At 40.4% G+C, this 22,270-nt stretch overlaps 1 long non-coding RNA gene across 1 annotated transcript; it reads left to right on the forward strand.

Moving 5' to 3' along the window:
• The first annotated feature begins 1,779 nt into the window (after window positions 1-1,779).
• Window positions 1,780-21,541, forward strand: LOC309645383. The gene is made up of 3 exons (XR_014254848.1): window positions 1,780-13,889; window positions 19,310-19,491; window positions 19,996-21,541. It is a non-coding gene; the product is annotated as an uncharacterized lncRNA (long non-coding RNA).
• The last annotated feature ends 729 nt before the right edge of the window (window positions 21,542-22,270 follow it).

Consider the following 22,270-nt stretch of genomic DNA (forward strand, 5'->3'; position numbering starts at 1 on the left):
ATCTCTTTGTTATTTAGTAGTGTATTGTTTAGCCTCCATGTGTTTGTATTTTTTACAGATTTTTTCCTGTAATTGATACCTAGTCTCCTAGTGTTGTTATCAGAAAAGATACTTGATACAACTTCAATTTTCTTAAATATTTCAAGGCTTGATTTGTGACCCAAGATATGTTCTATCCTGGAGAATGTTCCATGAGCACTTGAGAAGAAAGTGTAATCTGCTGTTTTTGGATGGAATGTCCTATAAATATCATTTAAGTCCATCTTGTTTAATGTATCATTTAAAGCTTGTGCTTGCTTATTTATTTTCATTTTGGATGATCTGTCCATTGGTGAAAGTGGAGGGTTAAAGTCCCCTACTATTATTGTGTTACTGTCCATTTCCACTTTTATGGCTGTTAGCATTTGCCTTATGTATTGAAGTGCTCCTATGTTGGGTGCATAAATATTTACAATTGTTATATCTTCTTCTTGGATTGATTCCTTGATCATTAGGTAGTGTCCTTCTTTGTCTCTTGTAATAGTCTTTATTTTAAAGTCTATTTTATCTGATATGAGAATTGCTACTCCAGCTTTCTTTTAATTTCCATTTGCATGGAATATCTTTTTCCATCCCCTCACTTTCAGTCTGTATGTGTCCCTAGGTCTGAAGTGGGTCTCTTGTAGACAGCATGTGTACAGGTCTTCTTTTTGTATCCATTCAGCCAGCGTATGTCTTTTGGTTGGAGCATTTAACCTATTTACATTTAAGGTAGTTATCGATATGTATGTTCCTATTACCATTTTCTTAATTGTTTTGGGTTTGTTATTGTAAGTCTTTTCTGTCTCTTGTGTTTCCTGCTTAGAGAAGTTCCTTTAGCATTTGTTGTAGAGCTGATTTAGTGGTTCTGAATTCTCTTAGCTTTTGCTTGTAAGTTGTATGTTTTATATAATCTTAGTTATATAAAAAAATATGTATATATGAAATGACACTCCCCCTTCCAAATAAATAAAAGTTTTGGGAGACTATTTATTGAAATATCAGGAGAAGATTTATTTTGGTTGTTGGGATTATTGGTGATCTTAATTTATTTTCTTCTATTTCTTCTATTTTGTTGTATGTGCTAGTTATTAGCTTATTCCCTTTATTGCCCTGCTTGTGACACTGGAATGCCTTTCCTTTGTCAGCAACACAATGGTGTGATGTGTCAGTAGAGGGTGCTGGAGAGACACTGGACTAGAAAGGGGCTGTTTATCCTGGTTCTGGTATGGAGTCTTTGCTTCTCTAGTGGGAGGCAGCCAGGGGACACCCACTGATACTCACTACCAGGACATGACATAGTACCATGGGCTGCTTCCCCCAGCCCTGCAGAGATGCACACTTTGGGGAACTTCTCCACCATCCAGTGGACCAAAGCAGCACCATTGTGAACCAGGTCTGGATCTCTGTTCTGGGAAGTCTTCCAAGTCTGTTCCTTCCTTGCGTTTCTTCCTCAGCCCTAGAGCTAGCGGCTGCTTCCTACTCTGCTATTCCTAAAGTCTTTGGAAATCTCTTTACCCCTTAGTGGGTAATCCCATGTTATAGTTAATAATTCTTTGTATTAAACTTTTCCTGGTCAAATTATTACATGAGTTTTGTCTCCTGTTTGGACCCTGACTGACTGATATATTGTATTTTCCCCATTTTTTAGAATTCCCATCATAATCAGTAAACAAATTAATGCTTATTTGCCCTTTATTAAGATGACCAATGTGATTTATATATGTATATATAATATATATAATAAACACACACACACACACATATATATATATATATACACACACACACACAGACATATATATGTGTGTGTTCCTTAATATAAAACTCTTTTTTTCAATTGTTTGGAACAAATATTATTTTTTATTGTAATAAATAATAAAATAGTCATATAGGGATACCTTGTTTTATTGCACTTTGCTTTATTGTGTTTTGCAGATATTGCATTTTTTTACAAATTGAAGGTTTGTGACAATCCTGTGTCCAGCAAGTCTACTTGTATAATTTCTCCAACAATATTTGTTCACTTCTTGTCTCTGGGTCACATTTGGATAATCCTTACAATATTTCAAACTTTTTCATTATTAGTATATTTGTCAAGGTGATCTGTGATGGGTGATCTTTGACATTACAATCATAATTGTTTTGGGGTGCCGTGAACCATGCCCATATAAGATGGCAAATTTATGACTGCTCCTCCAACCAGCTGTTCCCCCAAGTCTCTCCTGCTCCTTGGGACTCACTATTCCCTGAGACACAACAGTAATGGAAAAGCCAATTAATAACCCTACAATGCCTCTAAGTGACAGGAAAAGTTGCATGTCTCTTGTTTTAAATCAGAAGCTAGAAACGGTTAAGTTTAGTGAGGAAGGCAAGTTGAAGGCTGAGACAGGCTGAAAGCAAGGCACTCTTGCACCAAACAGTTAGCCAAGTTGTAAATGCAATGGAAAAGTTCTTGAAGGAAATTAAAAGTGCTACTCCAGTGAACACACCAATGATCAGAAAGTGAAACAGCCTTACGGCTCATATGGAGAAAGTTTGAGTGGTCTGGATAGAAGATCAAACCAGCCACAGCATTCCCCAATACAGAAAAAGGCCCTAACTCTCTTTAATTCTATGAAGGCTGAGAGCAGTGAGGAAGCTGCAGGAGGAAAGTTTGAAACCAGCAGAGGTTAGTTTATGAGGTTTAAAGACAGAAGTTCTCTCCATAAAATAAAACTGCAAGGTAAAGCAGCAAGGGCTGATGTAGAAGCTGCAGCAAGTTATCCAGAAGATCTAGCTAAGATAATCAATGAAGGTGGCCACACTAAACAACAGATTTTCAATGTAGACAAAACAGCCTCCTATTGGAAGAAGATGCCATCTAGGACTTTCATAGCTAGAGAAAAGTCAGTGCCTGTCTTCAAAACTTCAAAGGACAGGCTGACTTTCTTGTTAGGGGCTAATCCAGCTGTTGACTAAGTTGAAGCCAATGTGCATTTCCCATTCTAAAAATTCTAGGACCCTTAAAACTTATGCTAAATCTACTCTGCCTGTGCACTATAAATGGAACAACAAAACCTGGATGGCAGCACATCTTTTTACAACATGGTTTCCTGAATATTTTAAGCCCACTGTTGAGACCTTTTGGCTCAGAAAAAAAGGATTCCTTTAAAAACATTACTGCTCATTGACAATGCACCTGGTCACCCAAGAGCTCTGATGGAGATGTACAATGAGATTAATGCTGTTTTCATGCCTGCTGACACATCGTCTGTTCTGCAGCCCAAGGATCAAGGAGTCATTTTGATATTCAAGTCTTATTATTTAAGAAATACATTTTCTAAAGCTATAACTGCCATAGATAGTGATTCCTATGATGGAGCTGGGCAAAGTCAATTGACAACTTTCTGGAAATGATTCACCATTCTAGATGCTATTAAGAACATTCAACATTCATGGGAAGAGGTCAAAATACCAACATTAACAGAAGTTTGGAAGAAGTTGATTCCAACCCTCATGGATAACTTTGAGGGGTTCAAGACTTCAGTGGAGGAAGTAACTGTAAATAAGGTGGACATAGCAAGAGACCCAGAATTAGAAATGGAGCCCGAAGATGTGACTGAATTGCTGCAGTCTCATGATAAAACTTGAGCAGATGAGGAGTTGCTTCTTATGGATGAGCAGAGAAAATAGTTTCTTGAAATGGAATCTACTCCTGGTGAAGATGCTGTGAAGATTGTTGAAATGACAACAAAGAATTTAGAATATTACATAAACTTAGTTGATAAAGGAGCAGCAGGGTTTGAGAAGATTGACTCCAGTTTTGAAATAAGTTCTACTGTGGGTAAAATTCTATCAAACACCATTGCGTGCTACAGAGAAATTGTTTGTGAAAGTAAAAGTCGATGCAGTAAACGTCACTGTTGTATTATTTTAAGAAATTGTCACAGTCACACCAACCGCAGCAACCACCACCCTGATCAGTGAGCAGCCATCAACATCGAGGCAAGACCCTCACCAGCAAAAGGCTACAACTCACTGAAGGTTCAGATGATGGTCAGCAATTTTTGGCAGTAAGGTATTTTTTAATTAAAGTATGTAGATTGTTGTTTTTAGACATAATGCAACTGCCCACTTAATAGACTGCAGTATAGTGTCATCATAACTTTTACTTGCACTGGGAAACCAAAAAACTCATGTGACTGGCTTTATTGCAATATTTGCTGTATTGCAGTGGTCTGGAACCAAACCTGCAACATTTCTGAGGTATGCCTGTAAATAATAATAATATTTTTTTCATAAACCATTTAGCACTTGTGACTAATTTTGGTACAGCACTCTCATGGCTATAATGATAAGTGGTACTTTTCTTTTGGTCAGGTTCTGCCATGAAGGTTTCATTTACTTTACTGCATTTGTAGTTTTCTATCGGTTTACATGTCCTGGGAGAAGGAATACGCTGTAGAGATTGCCATATGGAAGTTTTAAAGTGATCACCAGTAAAACCACCTGGGTTCTGAGATGTTCGGGGAAGTAATTTTTCTTCTTTGGTTGTCAGCATAACTCTGCATCAAGCCAGTGATGGAATCACACAGTGACCCAGGGCCATGAAGAGTTGTCAAGAAACTCAACTCAGATTCTGATTGATATTCAATGAAAAATAGTGGAAATCCAACTTTTGTCTGTTGTTCATGGACTCTCCTCTTCTCTCTCCTGACCATTCTATTTTTAATTTTATTTTTTATTATTTATTTATTTAACATCTTTATTGGAGTATAATTGCTTTACAATGGTGTGTTAGTTTCTGCTTTATAACAAAGAAAATCAGCTAGTTTCTGCTTTATAACAAAGAGAATCAGCTATACATATACATATATCCTCATATCTCCTTCCTCTTGCGTCTCCCTCCTACCCTCCCTATCCCACCCCTCTAGGTGGTCACAAAGCGCCAAGCTGATCTCCTTGTGCTATGTGGCTGCTTCCCACTAGCTATCTATTTTACATTTGGTAGTGTATATATGCCCATGCCACTCTCTCACTTCGTCCCAGCTTCCCCTTCCCCTTCCCTGTGTGCTCAAGTCCATTCTTTATGTCTGCATCTTTATTCTTGTCCTGCCCTTAGGTCCTTCAGAACCTTTTTTTTTTTTTTTTTTAGATTCCATATATATGTGTTACCATATGGTATTTGTTTTTCTCTTTCTGACTTACTTCACTCTGTATGACAGACTCTATGTCCATCCACCTTACTACAAATAACTCAATTTCATTTCTCTTTATGACTGAGTAATATTCCATTGTATATATGTGCCACATCTTCTTTATCCATTCATCTGTCAGTGGGCACTTAGGTTGCTTCCATATCCTGGCTATTGTAAATAGAGCTGCAACGAACATTGTGGTACATGACTCTTTTTGAATTATGGTTTTCTCAGGGTATATGCCCAGTAGTGGGATTGTTGGGTCGTATGGTAGTTCTATTTTTAGATTTTTAAGGAACCTCCATACTGTTCTCCATAGTGGCTGTATCAGTTTACATTCCCACCAAGAGTGCAAGAGGGTTCCCTTTTTTCCACACCCTCTCCAGCATTTATTGTTTGTAGATTTTTTGATGATGGCCATTCTGACTGGTGTGAGGTGATACCTCACTGTAGTTTTGATTTGCATTTCTCTAATGATTAGTGATGTTGAGCATCCTTTCATGTGTTTGTTGGCAATCTGTATATCTTGTTTGGAGAAATGTCTATTTAGGTCTTCTGCCCATTTTTGGATTGGGTTTTTTGTTTTTTGATATTGAGCTGCATGAGCTGCTTGTAAACTTTGGAGATTAATCCTTTGTCTCCTGACCATTCTTGAGTCAGTTCAAATCAACAGTGCTTTGGGTACCACTGTGAAAGAGCCATGAGAGATGTTGAGTCATATAAAGACCTGAACTTACCCTCAAGGAGTTAGCCATCCAACTGAAGAAAAAGGAGCTACTCTGCATTCACTGGGAACCAAGGACAGTGGTGGATGCTTTCTATCCAGTTTCTCACTTAACTCTCACCCAGTCATGAGAAATATAGGTTATTGTTCCCTCTTTGCAGAAGAGAAAGTTTAGTTTCAAAGGTAAAGGAACTTGTTCAAGGTCATTCAATTAGCAAATGGCAGAGATGAGCTATAAACATAGGTCTATTGACTCCAAATCTCTTATGGTTTCCCTGAAACATCGTGTTTCATAAACACATCATTACCAAGCAAATCACCTACTGAAGTAACTGATGAAGGGCTTAGAAAGCCAGAGGGATGTAAGGTGAGCTGGGAAGGGTTCATGGAAGAGGCAAAGTGGTTGCTTTACTCTGCTTTCCGTGATCATTACTTTCTTGTTCTGCTAATTTGACAACTCATCGTGTGCTCTCTGGGACACTGCTTGTGCTGGTGTCTTGGGCAGTCATTTCCACCTGATAGCGTGAATTAGCTGTTCATGTCTCCTCCCCACACTATGAGGTCATCAGCACCCAAGGACTTGAATCCAAGTCTTTGAGATCCAAGTCCTGTGCTCCCTCCACCCAAGGAAACTCTGCCTGAGGGTCAGAATCAGAACTGGAAGGGCCTGGGTTCCTTGGAAATATTAGGGGGTGCTTTTCCAGCCATAAGATATTGCGATAATATTACTTTACATTTGTACCAAAATTCCCTTTTATATTAAGAAGATTGGCTTTAACCTTCACTCTGTCACTGATTTACTATGTCATCTTGGGCAAGTCATTTCTCTTTTAGGGGCTTTAATTTCTGGATTTGTAAGTCACGGATTTGATGTTTGTGGTCTATAAGTCTTTTTCTAGCAGCAGCCTTGAATTTTTCTGGTAGCTTCCTTGATCTATGGACATGCAGAATTAGGAGAATTGGGAGTGCCTCCCACCCCACCACCCCACTCCCTCTGGCAGGTTGTAAGGGTTGCATTGTCTAAAGACAATTTAAAAGCAATCATAAACCAACTAAAAGCCACCTTCATTTTCAAGTCTAAACAATGTCAGTAATAAAAACTTATCTCCACTGGGGCAGATAGCTTCCTCCCCTACCTTTTGATCCATCACTGCCTTATTCACAGAGCACACAGCTATTGCCGCTAGACGTTGTTATGCCCTGTCTTAGAAACGAATGTGCTGAAGACACAAAGAAGACAAGTGTCAGAACCCATGTCATGCCAACAGTGGCTTTGGATTCCTAATTCTTAATCCAGGGCTCTTTCCTCCAAGTCATATCCTTTGTGAACTGAGCATGACAATGACCTCGTCAGGACAGGCAGAGGAAAATCTCCTGGCCTAGAGGAAAGCATTTCCTGGCTCTTCTAATAGCGTAAGGGGTCTGGTTTTCTAATTAAAAAAAAAAAAACTTGAGCATAGTAGCATCAGTGCAAACACTCTCAGGTCCATCAGTTAGAAAGAATCAAATAGTTACTTAGGCTTCAGGCATAAGAAATCTGGGCTCAAATTCCAAACCTGGCACATAAACGTCGTGTAAACCCGGGCAAGTTTTGTAAAATGGGGTTAATATTACTTTGAACAAAATGTTGTCAGAAAGAGTGGATAGATAATTTTCATTAACTCTCTAGTTCGGTGCCTGGCTCGCGTGTGTGAGTCTTCTGTTTCTGATGCCGCGGTTAAAATGAACAGCCAGCTTGTTCCAAGTATTCAAGCACATGGAGGGTGACGATCCCTCTTGCCCCACGGTTCCGAGGGTGGGAGAGGTACAGAGGACCTCAGCCCCAGCCGTTCTGTGCTTCCGTAATTCAACCCACGTGGGTCACTTGGTGTGTGGGTACAGGCTGTGCTGTGGTTGCAGTGCATGCGAGCTGGGAGCACGGCTGGGGAGCTACAATTTTAGCTCCAGCGTGGAATTTCCTGGTTTTGGGGGGATCTGGAGTCCGAACTTTCTCTGGTGCTGGTGCTGCTTTTGCTGCCAGAACCAGGCGGTAGACACAGTTTATTTCCACCCGACCGCCCAGGGTGAGGTAGGAACCCTCCTCCTGGGCCCTCTAACACGTGGTGCTGGCCAGAGCCTCCTGAGCAAGTTCCAGCAGCTCCTTCCTGCGCGAACGCCTGTGGGCTCCGACCATCACATTGCTCAGTCAGGCCTGGGTGGAGAACTGTTTGTCTCTGCCTGGAAAGGAGGAGGCAGGTTTCACAGCTTCCCTAATAAAAGGTTAGTTATCCTGCCCCTGGGTCCTGAAATCCAGTTAAAAAGTTGTGGCTTTCAAGTACCTTGATTTGTACCCAAATGGAAAAGCCCTCGTGGTTCCTGAATGACTTAATGGTCCCAAGTTGCAAGAAATAGAATTCACATCTGGCTAATGAAAGCAAATTTAAAAAAAAAAATTTTTTTTGAAGTATATAGTGGATAGTTCAGAGAAGTAAAGGAAAAGCTGCACTTCTCAACCTTTAGAAGGATAGAAATCAGGAGAGCTTGAGGGAATCTCAGCAATAGGAATGCATGGGAAATCTCAAAAAGTGCCTCTAGAAATATAGTTCCAGTGAGTTATGAATTTTTATACTTGACTCAAGATTCAAATTCTCTCAAAGAGGGAGTCCAATGGGCCAGGGTAAAGAAGTGACAACCTCTCAACTTTGCATGTCCTAAAATATAACTTGATTGTTTGTTGTTCGTCTGATGCTCAAATTCTTGGAACCAACTCACAGTAACCAAACTCATAAACAATGGATGTATAAACCAGATAACATTGAACCAATGTACAGTCACCTTTACTTTCCAGGTGAATATATTTCTTCTGTTTATTATCAAGGATCTCTTCCTCTACTTCTTCCCTGGTGTGAACATTCAACAAAAATGTTAGAAAGTTGTTCAGTGAACTTGGAGATGAGTGAACTTAAAGGGTAACTTTATCCAGTCCAGAGACTAATTATGGCCATCTTTTTTCTTGTTCCATTTTTTTTCTCCTAGGCTTCGTTCATATTACTCCTCATTGCTACCCCATTCACTCAGGAGACAAAATACCAGTTGGGTGTCTGAATTTCTAGTCTGGAGGGCTCACCAAGGCTACCCCAATGAGACTCACAGTTGATTGCTTTCACCCTAAAAAAGTCAGAGTGGTTCTGCCTCTCCCTATAACTGGAAAATGTCTTCTTTAACCCTGTTATTCTTTCCACAGCTAATGTTGTGTATAACACACACATCTGTGCTGTTGTTGGAAGCCTTCAAGGAGGACTGTAGAAATTATCTGTAGCCAATATTTTACTGATAGAGAGTGGAGACCAATATGACAGAGCAAGAAAGTGCATCATTTTTATGCTATTTCACTGAGCTGTTTTCGTAAACCACACCCTGCCCCACCCCATCCCATGGCAAAACAGAGATAAAAACAAAATGAAAAGATCCTACCAGACCATGAGCCTTAAACACATGTTAAATACAACAATTAAGGATAGGTGTTCTGGACTTCCCTGGTGGCGCAGTGGTTGAGAATCTGTCTGCCAATGCAGGGGACACGGGTTCGAGCCCTGGTCTGGGAAGATCCCACTTGCCGCGGAGCAACTGGGCCCGTGAGCCACAACTACTGAGCCTGCGCGTCTGGAGCCTGTGCTCCGCAACAAGAGAGGCCGCGACAGTGAGAGGCCCGCGCACCGCGATGAAGAGTGGCCCCCGCTTGCCACAACTGGAGAAAGCCCTCGCACAGAAACGAAGACCCAACACAGCCAAAAATAAATAAATAAATTAAAAAAAAAAAAAAAAGAATAAGTGTTCTTCAAAAGGCATGAAAGATGCTTTTCTGGGCTAGTGTGTGTATCTTGAAACTGTACTTGGTTGTGTGAGCCATTTGGGTCCTCACATACCACAGCCTGCAGGATTTTTCATATTCAGATCAGACTGAGATTGCTTCAGGAATTGCAAGACTATTAAAGACACATTGATAATATGTAAAAGAGACACTTGTGTAGGTTGTTAAGTTAAACAGGAAACATAAGGCCTTAGGCTGTGTCTGGTTCTGTGTGATGCCAGGAAAGTAGATATTTCCAAATATAGACAGACTGTGTGACACTTCAAATCATGTTGCATTAAATAACACCCTCCCCCTGCCTCCTCTCTGTAAATCAGAGTTCAGACTTCTAGCAATTCCAAACATCTGGAAAAATACACAGGAAAATAATTTAGGAAATAGACAGATAGATAGATAGATGGATACGGATGCAAGAGCATCAGGTGATGAAATGTCCACAAATCAGCAGCAGAGATATTAGCTCTAGTGGGGTAGTGTATCTGTACTTTATGAAGAAATGAAAGGAAGACGGGAAGCCAATTAGGAGAATACTGTAGAAGATAAATGAGTCCTGGGTACAAAATTCATCTCCCCAGGGAGTTCTCAAGAGGTTAACTTGAGGAAGACGGTGGTGGCTGTTTCAAGTTCTGGACACCCACTGCCCTTCGCTCTGCCCTGTTGGTCTTAATGTTGTTCTATTCTGTCATTTGAGGCCCAAGGCAATGGATCACAATCATAAAGTCACCAGTTCAAGGAAGTCTTTGTTGTCCTGGGATCTAGGAGGATTGGGAATAAGCTAAATCTTACTCATGTCTCAGATGATTTCAATGTGTTTTGGATACCTTATACTGAGGGGACACAAACCAGCCCATATTAGTCATGTAGGGACGGGTAGTGGCAAGTTTAATCCTTAATCCTGTAGGAAAATACACCATTTTGATGTTGTGCGTATGAGGTCCAAGGCATATCTAACTGTTCCAGAGGAATAATTCAAAGATGAGAAAGCCAAGCTTCCTAGAAACACAAAGAAAAATGGTAAATGATGCAAGTACCAACAAAGGCAGCACTTTGGGGGAAAGGACAATAGCATAGTTCTTTGATGAGAGCTCCATAATTTTTCTGGAGAGAATCTGCTGCTATTAGTTTATTAGAAATGTTATTCTTGACAAAAAGGTGGCAGTAAGAATAATGCTGTAGCTACATCCTTGGAAATATGTAAATGGTTGGCAAAGAAACAGTTTACAGGCCCCCACGTACCAGCCAGAGAAAGCCCAGTGGGGTATCAATATAAGTTTGATGGAAGGAATAATCAAAAGGGAATAATCTAAAGGGAATAATCAAAATAGCTGTGGAGGTTAAATCAAGAGTATAATGGATAAGAAAATGGGGAACCTAAACTTAAAAAAAAAAACAGTAAAGGCAAAATTAGGAGAAAATGCAAAATTATTGTTGGAATATTTTGGGGAGGGTGGAGTTGAAGGAAATAAATAGCTAGAGGACAGTGAATCAGAAATACAGCCATGCAGAGTGAATGTGATAGAGATCTGTTTTTTATGGAGAGCTTAGTGTCTGGGACTTGGTTTTAACCCCCATCCTATCATCTAGAGGTAGGGAGCCAAGAACTAGGCATAGGGGGATGGGAACATTAGTAAATGGATAACAGCTACAAAAGGACCAGATGTTGGGTATATTTTCATGCAGTAAAATGCTTGGTTTTGGTGTGTTTAAGTGCTAAGTTATCATGGATGAACAAAGGTTCTGAATCTTCTATGTGCAGATTATAGAGGCTACATCTTAGCTTCCTTCTTTAACTCCAAATTGTCAGTGGACTACTGAATGGTGACTTCAAGTTACACTCTTGCTGAGTACAGAACCTGGGCTGAAATAGAAGGAGCTGCCTCCATTGATAAGCTAAATTTGGTTCTGCAATTAGCAAAATGAAAGACTGGACTTGCCCCATTCTAGATGCCATGTTTACTTACTGGTGAGGGAGCACACATTATTTCTGGGTGTCTAAAGACAGACTTTCCTACAGATCTCTTTTGTACAATGAAAAAAAAATGCTCTTTCCATAGCCACAGACTTAGTAGAGCAGAGATTTCTCCAATATTCTTGGGCTTAAGCTCTGGAACTGGTGTATGATGTTCCTTCTTACCCCATTACCGCATGATGTGCCCACGAGACAAGGGAATGGGGAACCATGGACCAGAAAGGACGATGTTTGACAACTTGAAAGACATTGAATAAAAGAGGCATTTCTGCAAAGTGAAGACCTTACAAGGGGCAGGGGAATAGTTTTTCTGGCTTAGACCAGAAAATGCATGTTTGTTAAGAGATGGCCACACGACCATGACTTCACCTTTATGAGGAAGATAAAGATGATTGGAAAGGCTTTTCAAGAGAAAGAATTTTAAGGAAGCAAGAGTCAAGGCAGAGAGGTCAAACAGGTTTTACCTCTCAGGGAAAATTTAATGGATCCACAGGAGGGATGTAAAGAGATAGGTTATGCTGTGATAGATTAGCATTGTTGGCATGAATGTGAAAATAAGAAGGAGTTGCCTATGTCTTGCTACATGACCATGGCATCCTTGGTCAGTGTGGGCCTTTGGCCCCATCGAATCCGAGAGTCACTCTGAAGAGCTTTAGCTCTTAGGATTTTTTTTTTCTAAGAAAAGAAAAGAATGGAAAGACAAGACAAGACACTAACATGTACTGAAGACCTATCAAATTTTAGTCATGGGAGAAAGTGGGTTGAATGGCCCTTTTTATAAGACAAGGGTAGATCTCTTCATTAAAAAAAAAATCTGTTGGGTAAAATTGGATATAGAGAGTTGGTGCTGGGAGAGAAAAAGGAGATGGGATAATAAACGTATAGATAATAATGGCTTGGCAATAAAGAAAATGAAGACAACTTGTCTTGGCTACAAACTCTCACCCTGTCCTTTAGGGGTAGGGGCGGAATTAGGCAAGAGGGATGGGAACCTTAGTGTATGAGTGGCAGCTGCAAAAGGAGGGGCTGATATGTATCTCTTAGTGCAGTGGAGTGTTTGGTTCTTGTGTGTTCAAGTGTTAGGTCACCATGGATGGGGCAAGGTTCTGAATCTTCCATGTGTGCATTGGGAGGAAGGTCACCTTATGTCAGTAAGGCATGAAACTTGAACTCTAAGAGAAATTCTTTGAGAAAAGTTTCAAATAAAAATCTTTGGCAATTTGTGTATTTGTCAACATATTAAAGCTCTTTGAGTCCTAAATGCTATGTAGTGAAAAATCCCTGGTTAACTTTTTCCACCAAATTATTTCACTAAAGAACTCTTTTTTTCTCACAGAACCATGGAATGGGTAGAAAATGTCCCCTGGAATTCTGACATAAGCAAATGCCACCCTGATAAGCAGAATAAAATTGTTTTGTCATACTATGTTGTCTAAGTCCATCTGGGCTGCTATAATGAAATACCACAAACTGGGTAGCTTCTGTGTTTATAACAACAGACATTTATTTCTCACCATTCTGGAGGTTGGAAGTTGGAGATCAGGGTGCCAGCATGGTCAGGTTTTAGTAATAGCCATCTTCCAGCCTGCAGACTGCTGATTTCTCATGTGTCTTCACCTAGTGGAAGGGCTTAGGGATCTCTGTGGGGTCTCTTTTATGAGAGAACTTATCTCATTTATGAGGACTCTACCCTAATGTCTCCAAAGACCCCTCTTCCTCATACCATCACATTGCGGGTTAGGATTTTAAAGTCTGAATTTTGAGGGAGACACAAAACATCCAGACCACAGCCTATGCCTGCAGATTCTATGCCTCTGGGACAGATTCTGGCGACCCAGAACACTTGATGGCCGGTGGTTGATAAGGAGACATGTCTTCCTGGGCAAACAGCTCTGTATCGGGAAGAGTTTTTCACTTTTCATCCCAGAGCTGGGTGTTTCATCCACAGAATCTCCTTACGACGTTCATCTGCTCCTTTCCTTCCTGAGTTCCCAACTCATTCACCATCAGCACCAGGAAGGGACAAAGTGAGGCACATGGGGTCAGAAGGAGGCGGCTGTGACTTCACAGGACCTGATTGATCCCTGACGCTGAGGAGCCCCCACCCGGCATTTCATTTCAGAGCCATTTCTGCAGGTTAATGAAGACGTAAGCTCCCAGCCTCAGCTACACTATGTAAAAGAACTACTTATGGCCTGTTCCATCTCACTGACTTTTATGGTGATACTTAAACCAAAATGGTGAACTATTACACTTCATAGCCTGCAAATAAAAGCAGGATGTTAAAAAGTAGGGGCCATAACCTCTGATTGGGCTGAAACGGCTTGTAATCTTGAGACGACTTAGTTTGGCTCCCCAGGGCCAGGGCCCAGGGCACTGTGGCAGAGCCAGACAATGAATTGCGGGGTCTCTCGGCCCAGGCTACGCGCTCGTGGGAAGCAAGCATCCCTTAGTAATGGTGTGGTGATGAGCATTAAGCTGTGTTAAATCAAAGGTGGTTGCGAGAGGGGGTGGGGACGGGAAACAAAGAAACAAGTCATGCTACTGTTTTGCAAGGCAGTGAGCTTGGGATCCTGCTCTCCAAGCCTTGCTGGAGAGACCCTGTCCAGAGCCTGGTTTTCCTTAGATACAAATGTGGCCTCAGAATGTGTTCGTGTCCATTAGTGGAAACCAGAAGGCTACTCAGACCCTCAGCCAGAAGTCCAGGTTGTGCAACAGGGATAACGCAACCCATGCTGGTGCCTGGAACTAGTGCACTCTTTGATGGTGTTATTCATTTAAATGAATGAATAACACCTTTTGTCTTTTGTTTGCTTGTTTAAGTTACATGAGCACAAGAAAAAGTTCAAATACTGTTTGTCTTAGTTTGGGGTCTCTCTAAAGCAGATGCTGAGAGAAGGATTCAGGTGCAGGCAGTTTATTTGGGAGGTGATCCCGGGAAGCATGCTGGGAACTGAGACAGGGAAGGGGGAATGCCAGTAAAGGGGGTGTGAAAAGGGGAGGGGGGGCTGCTGTGGATAACCGGGGTACAGTCCACAGAGACCCATGAGAAGCTGTGAAGAACACACTTCAGAGACGTAGGAGTGTTTATCCATAACTTCTGTCCCTCATGAGTTGAGGTCTGCTCACAGGGGCTTCTGACCTGGGCCAAGCCAGCAGAGCAAGAAAAATCCTAGGGGCAAGAGGGAGAGAGAGAGAGGGAGAGAGAGAGAGAGAGCAGGCTTGGGGACCTTGAGGTCGAAGCCAAAGTAATATATATGGGAACCGTAGGCAAAGCTGTAGGTAATCTTTGGGGTGGGCTGAGGCAAGCCCGGAGCCGCATCCACTATGGCACTAAGTAATACAGTAAGAAAAGGAAAAAAGGGCCTTTCTTTCTTCTTGTCAAATAAACCCAATCCCCATTTCCCAGTATGAACTACATGTAACAGTTTCTAATGTGGATTCTCTCTCTCTGTATATATATAATAGATACATAGTAAGTATATTCTATATGTATATTTTATATATTCCTACAATTTTTTTTTCAAGATAATACATAAGTACCTACCTCATCCTTTGTGACAGTTATATAGTATTCTACAGAAAAGATATACTATAATTTTTTGTGATCTATTTTAATAAATTAGAATGAAACTAATTCATGAAATGCATAATAAAATGTAATTTAACATGTATATCTTTACAGACTTTTCAACCACCTGGCAGGACAGAGCTCAGTCACTGCTATTAGATTGGGTGACTCTCATCCATTTGGTACTAGATACTGTGTGACCCAGGATGTCACAAAATTCTCTGTGCTTTAGTCTTTAGTATCTAAGGAATCCAAATACACAGAGTACTTACTTAAAAGATTTGTGGAGAGGATCAAATTACATCATTTGTGAACAGAGCTCAGCATATCAGAAAAGTTCAATAAACATTAGCTGTTAGCATTATATTCCACAAGCAAAACAAAACAATCCTATGTCAGGCCACGTGTGTTAAAGAAAATAAGAAAAGGAATCAGTCATTGTAATCACACGAGCGCTGCGCGAACTTTAAAAAGTATTTGAGGGGCTTCCCTGGTGGCGCATTGGTTGAGAATCTGCCTGCCAATGCAGGGGACACGGGTTCGAGCCCTGGTCCGGGACGATCCCACATGCCGCGGAGCAACTAGGCCCGTGAGCCACAACTACTGAGCCTGCGCGTCTGGAGCCTGTGCTCTGCAACAAGAGAGGCCGCGATAGTGAGAGGCTCGCGCACCGCGATGAAGAGTGGCCCCAGCTTGCCGCAACTGGAGAAAGCCCTCGCACAGAAACGAAGACCCAACACAGCCAAATATAAATAAATAAATAAATAAATTTAAAAAAAAAAGAAGCATTCAGGTATCTCCAGCCCCACCTGCATTTGATTGCAACTGCTCCAGATACCCTAAGAATTGTTCAGCTGAGGATTTCAAACACCAGAACCATGCAAAGTTAAGAGTGGTTTGTTACAAAGCAATCTATCCCCGGAATTGACACATAGATCAAAATGCAAAAGAAGGGCACCCCAGGCTCTGCTTTCCTCATCATCAAACTCATTTTTCAACCTCATTTCATCCACCAATTATGCAGTAGTTTTTGATGGAATCTAGAGACAATTTATCTTCCATAATGCCAATTAGTAGTTTCACAAAATGATCGGAAGGTGTTGCCCCGGTATGTTCATGCAAACACTTCAAATTCCACTACAACTTTTGGTTTAGAAGAATTTTACACAGGTGAAACAGCTCTGTGATGTATTTCCAAGTATATAGGCAGAGCTCTTATAATTAGTGCATTTATATTGTTTTTAGCAACAAAATTTGTAACAGAGAAGATGTTTTCCAACATTCATTTTCAAACCACTCTCTCCATAGCCTGTTTCATTTACTGAACAGATACTTTGTTCCTTGTTTTTAAAATGTCACCTTAACCTTGAAGTGAGAGGTTATATTTATTATTATTCTTAACATCATTGTTATTATTATTATTAAATTATCTGATAAGTGACATTATACTGACAGGTATTTCAGTGGCAGAAAAATTGTTCTGTAAACTTAAAACACTTGTCATTTTATAAAAGAAAAATAAATAACCTTAAAGCTAGCAGCTCTTGAAGTTCTTTGCTACATTATGAAAATTATTTTTATTGTCACTATCTCATTATAAAGGTAAATATTCTTTTGTATTTTAAAGATCTTTTACAAAATTAAGCACATGATAATAAACTGTAAACATTTTTTGCACACCTACGACTTCAACTATTTTATTTTATTTTATTTTATGTTTTTGCTATGGATGTAATGATCTAGTCTATGAATTTCATGTCCAGAGCTTTCTTTGTAACCTTCCTGGAGTTAAAAAGAAAAATAAATCCCACTCAATTAGTCACTCTATCAGTAGATCCACTTAGAGTTATTTCATAAAATATTGGTTTCATAACAAAGTCATGTATTGCTGAAATATTTTTTCTCCATTACATATATTCTTCAGTGTTAAAAAGAAGTTTATTCTGTATTTCATGTCTCAAATTCCACAAGTAAGGAAATGTTAGAAATATCTGTACTTTCACCCAACTCTACAGCAGACCTCACATACCAAATAATTTCTTTTAAAACTTGACTCTTCAGATCTTCAGCAAGGTTTTCTCTGCATCTTCTAACTGAATCTGCTGACAAAGGAATACGTTTTTATTTGTTACCATACTGTTTTCTGTGTAATCTTTCAGCTGTTTTTCTTGTGTTGGGAAGATTGAGTATTTTCTCCAGTGACTTTTTTTTTTTTGGCTTTGCTAATAAGCAGTAAAACTCAAAACAGGCTTCTAAACATTTAACGGGAAGTTTAGTGAAATTTTGTCAAGTACTTCATTGGCTATAGCGTGACTTTAAACATGGATGGAAATATATAGTCTTGTTTCCACATTCTGGATGCTTAGCTTCCAAATGTCTTGAAAAGTAAGCCTGATCACGCAAGCTTTTTGGTTAATCTTGCAGGTGACAGATTAAAAGGTAAAAACCCAAGTTCTAGGGAGGCCAGGGGAGAGACAGTCACAATAATCCAAGCAGAGCTGATGAAATTAAAGTTGAGAAGGAGTTTTGGGGATAAAGAATACATCTGAGAGAGGCTCCCCAATAGTTTGAGCTTTGTTATGTAAATCATATTTGATAATAATTATTACTGTCATCCTATAAAAAGCATTTTGAGATTACAGGAAATAAGTAAAAGTAATTCAAATCTTTCCTCACTTTGGAATTATAAAGAAGAAAACAAATAGTCAAGAGATGTTAATTTCTCTACTGAGGTCTCTGTAGGGCTTGATAAAGTGGAATAAGCAGCAAACTATAAGAAAACATTAAAAAAATTTTTCCCTTTATCCAATATTTTCAGTATTTCCCATATCCGTGGCAGTTTCTCTTTCACAAATTTCTCTTCTTTCTGAACTCAAACAAGCAAATATATATATATATATATTTAACATCTTTATTGAAGTATAATTGCTTTACAATGGTGTGTTAGTTTCTGCTTTATAACAAAGTAAGTCAGTTATACATATACATATGTTCCCATATCTCTTCCCTCTTGCATCTCCCTCCCTCCCACCCTCCCTATCCCACCCCTCTAGGTGGTCACAAAGCACAGAGCTGATCTCCCTGTGCTACGCGGTTGCTTCCCACTAGCTATCTATTTTACATTTGGTAGTGTATATATGTCCATGCCACTCTCTCACTTTGTCACAGCTTACCCTTCCCCCTCCCCATATCCTCAAGTCCATTCTCTACGTCTGCGTCTTTATTCCCGTCTTGCCACTAGGTTCTTCATGACCTTTTTTTTTTTTTTCCTTAGATTCCATATATATTTGTTAGCATACTGTATTTGTTTTTCTCTTTCTGACTTACTTCACTCTGTATGACAGGACCAAAAGACAACCCTCAGAATGGGAGAAAATATTTGCAAATGAAGCAACTGACAAAGGATTAATCTCCAATATTTACCAGCAGCTCATGCAGCTCAATAACAAAAAAAAACAAGCAAATATTTAACGTTGATGGCCCTTTACCTGGAAGTGTTCTCCTCATCCTTTCTCATTGGCCCATTGTCATCTCTTCTCTGGATTTCCCTTCTCATTTCAGTGTCTACCCTGCTGTCCTTCAGAGAATGTTCCCCTCTGATCTTCAAAATAGGACCCAGGCAAGAGAGGGCGGGGAGCTTGAGCGAGCAGTGAAAGAAAGGGACGTCGCTAGAATCCTTGTTAACGCTTAGGGGAAGGAAAAGAGCCTGGGAACCCTCTTGTGTTGTTTTATTTTCCTTTGCCTTATAATAAACAACACACAGACTTGACAGTCATAAACTTGACCCTTCTCAGAGACTGAGCCTGTGATTTAAGGAGCTATGGGAGGATGTGTTGTGGTTGACAAGGAGTCCTGGAGGGCAGCAGCCTTAGATGAAGGAGCTGAGCCAGTGATTTCACCTAAAAATTCCTTCAGATAAGTCTTTGGGGGTTGAAATTAATGCTTGCCCAATGAATGTAGCAAAAATTCTTCTCTCTGTCTCTTTTTCTCGTGGCAGAAAAGGAACATCATGGCTAAGGGAGCAGGGAAGGTACAGAGAACTCCCAAAGCAATAGGGGTTGTTAATGTAAGCTGTTCATGTGTCTAACTCCCGTTCTGGAGCATCAACTCTCTGTGGGCAGAGATGTGCCGATTTCATTCTTATATTCCTGGTGCCCAGCAGTACAGGTGCTTAAAAAGGTAATTTCTCCTTTGTAAATTTCTTCACTTTCCAAATTTTCTTTATTTTTATAAATATAAAAATTTATAAAATTTTCTATTGCTTGCTATAAATGAATGAATACATGAATGAATGAAAGAGTAAGAGAAAGAAGAGACATCCGAGTGTTAGCTTCAAAAGCAAAGGTGCTTCCATAGAGCTTGCATCCAGGTTTGTCAAGCTTCCTATTGTTTCCTCACACCTTTCTGTTGCTTTGGCGAAATCCAGGTTGCACAGGTACCGGCTGCTCCATCCCATTGGCTTACAGCCAGAGGAATAGTTTATTTCTTAACAGTCCCAGCCCCCTTTCTGCACGCCTCTCCCCCGGCCAACATACATTCATCCAATCCCATCCACCCACCCATCCTCACTTCTTTCTTACCTAATGAGCACTTTCATCTATTAGGTAGATTTAGAGTTTTGTCAAGCTTGCTTCTTAGTTCTAATCCACAACCCCCACTCCCTTCCTTCCTCTCTCTTTTCAGGTTAATTTTTCTGATTATATGCAACGCACTGCAGCCATGTTAAGACACCAACTGAGTTTCCACTTGGAGGCTTGGAGGAAAGATTACCATTAAAACGTGACTTCCATCCACTCAGCTGAAATTACTATTGATTGCCAAAGAAAAATATTTGTGCTGTGAAGCTGGGAGCTATGATGTTGAACCGTATTAACATAATGTTAGCATAGCTACGGGTGTTTAGTAGCACGCAATCAGATTTGAAATGAACGTTGATTATAGATGGAGATTAATGTTCACATATTCATAGGAACACAATGAGAAGAGCAATTTCTTTTCTACTACAGATCAATGGTTTCCCCATTCAATTATACAGCTGTAATAATTGCATTATGCTGAAATATTTTTAATGGCTAATTTCTTTCCTTTTGTGTGTGTGTGTATGAGATCTTTTGTCAGTGATAGCTTCTGCAGCCCGAGGACAGCATAAGATGTTTTAATCACTGGTGTCGTTTTGCAAGCTTTGACCAAGCCAGTAATTTCCCCCTTCTCCCCTTCTTTGCTATCCTCTCTTATTATCATCCAGAATCACTTCCTGGTTGATTGAAACAGAGGGACTTGCCTCAAGTCTTTTTTTTTTTTTTTTTTTAACATCTTTATTAGAGTATAATTGCTTTACAATGGTGTGTCAGTTTCTGCTTTATAACAAAGTGAATCAGTTATACATATACATATATCCTCATATCTCTTCCCTCTTGCATCTCCCTCCCTCCCACCCTCCCTATCCCACCCCTCTAGGTGGTCACAAAGCACCAAGCTGATCTCCCAGTGCTATGCGGCTACTTCCCACTAGCTGTCTATTTTACATTTGGTAGTGTATATATGTCCATGCCACTCTCTCACGTTGTCCCAGCTTATCCTTCCCCGTCCCCATATCCTCAAGTCCATTCTCTAGTAATTGCCTCGAGTCTTTTCTTCACTTGTTCTGAGAGTGAAGACAAAACTAGAAACCTACAGGGCCGTGGAATGCTCCATCCTTTCTGCACATTTGCTGGGGGAGAAATTGATGAAGAGTCACAAACATGATGTATAGGATGCCCGTCCCCCAAAGATTCTTGTTGTGTCTTTATAGATATGCATAAATAAATAATTTTGGAGCCATTCACTGATTAAAAGGCAAATGAAAATGCTAGTGTCTTCACTACTCAAAGCGAACTCTGAAGACTGATGAAACATCGATGTTTATATTGTAAAGATATAATATCAATAAGACAGAGATCAGCTCTGTTTCTAGAGATAATGATGACCTCCTGCTTCCAGGACAGATCTCAGAGGAAGTCTGCCTGGTGTTTTCTTCTTTAGATGAGCACCGTCTTATGGTAGAGTCGTGATATCCCTGTCTCATGCCCTTCTCAACTGTTCTGAGGGTGAAGGCTGGGATTTCTCTGATCTGGTTTCTTGCATCCTTGTGCATTAAGCCTTGTTCAAACTTAGTTGAACAGAGTGTGGCACAGCAGAAAGAAAGCCAACTGTAAAGATCTGCCTGTAAATGGAGGCTCAAAGGGCACTGCCCACTTGTGCACCCTTTGGCTAGTCATTGACAATTCGTGATCTCAGTCTTTCCCCACTGGAAGGTAGAAAACTTAACACCTAACTCACAAGGTCATGGTGAAGAAGAAATGAAATTGAACTTGAGCCACAGTGAGTGTAGCAGAGCTTCAGGTGGCCGGTACCTCATCTCTCAGCCCACCTGCGATTTCAGGTGCTGTTTCAGAGTCCAGTGCAGAAGACTCATGTTTGACAGCACCTCGCCTTAAGTGCTTGATGAACTTCTTTCTGCTTTTCTGACTCAAGGTCTTTTTCAAAATCTCTGGAGCCTACTCAGCCCTCTCCTGAAAGGGTAGAAGAATTAACACCCTCAGGAGCTATCCTTAGCCAGTGGGGAACTGAAGCAGGTGGATAAATGCCCCAATCTCCCAGAGGTCCCACAGAGTTAAAATCTGAAACCATAGCAAACACTCTTATGTTGGCATTTCCTCTCTTCCTGACATGTACCCAGCTCCTTCCATCCTGTCTCTGGAGATCACTCTCCAAATAAACTTCCTGCACCCAAACTCTTTCTAATTCTCTGCTCTCAGCAGGGGAATCCAAACTAAAGCAGTAAGTTTAGAGACTTACATAAGGCTTTGGAGACAGACTGACCTGGCTTACCTGTCTCTTGTCACTCATCTACCATGTGATCTCAGGCAATGACTTCCCATCCTGAGCTTCTGTTTTCTCATCTGTAAAATGGGTATAC

The sequence above is a fragment of the Balaenoptera physalus genome (assembly GCF_965194825.1).
Source record: "Balaenoptera physalus genome assembly, chromosome: 16".
NCBI classification, from domain to species: Eukaryota; Metazoa; Chordata; class Mammalia; order Artiodactyla; family Balaenopteridae; genus Balaenoptera; species Balaenoptera physalus.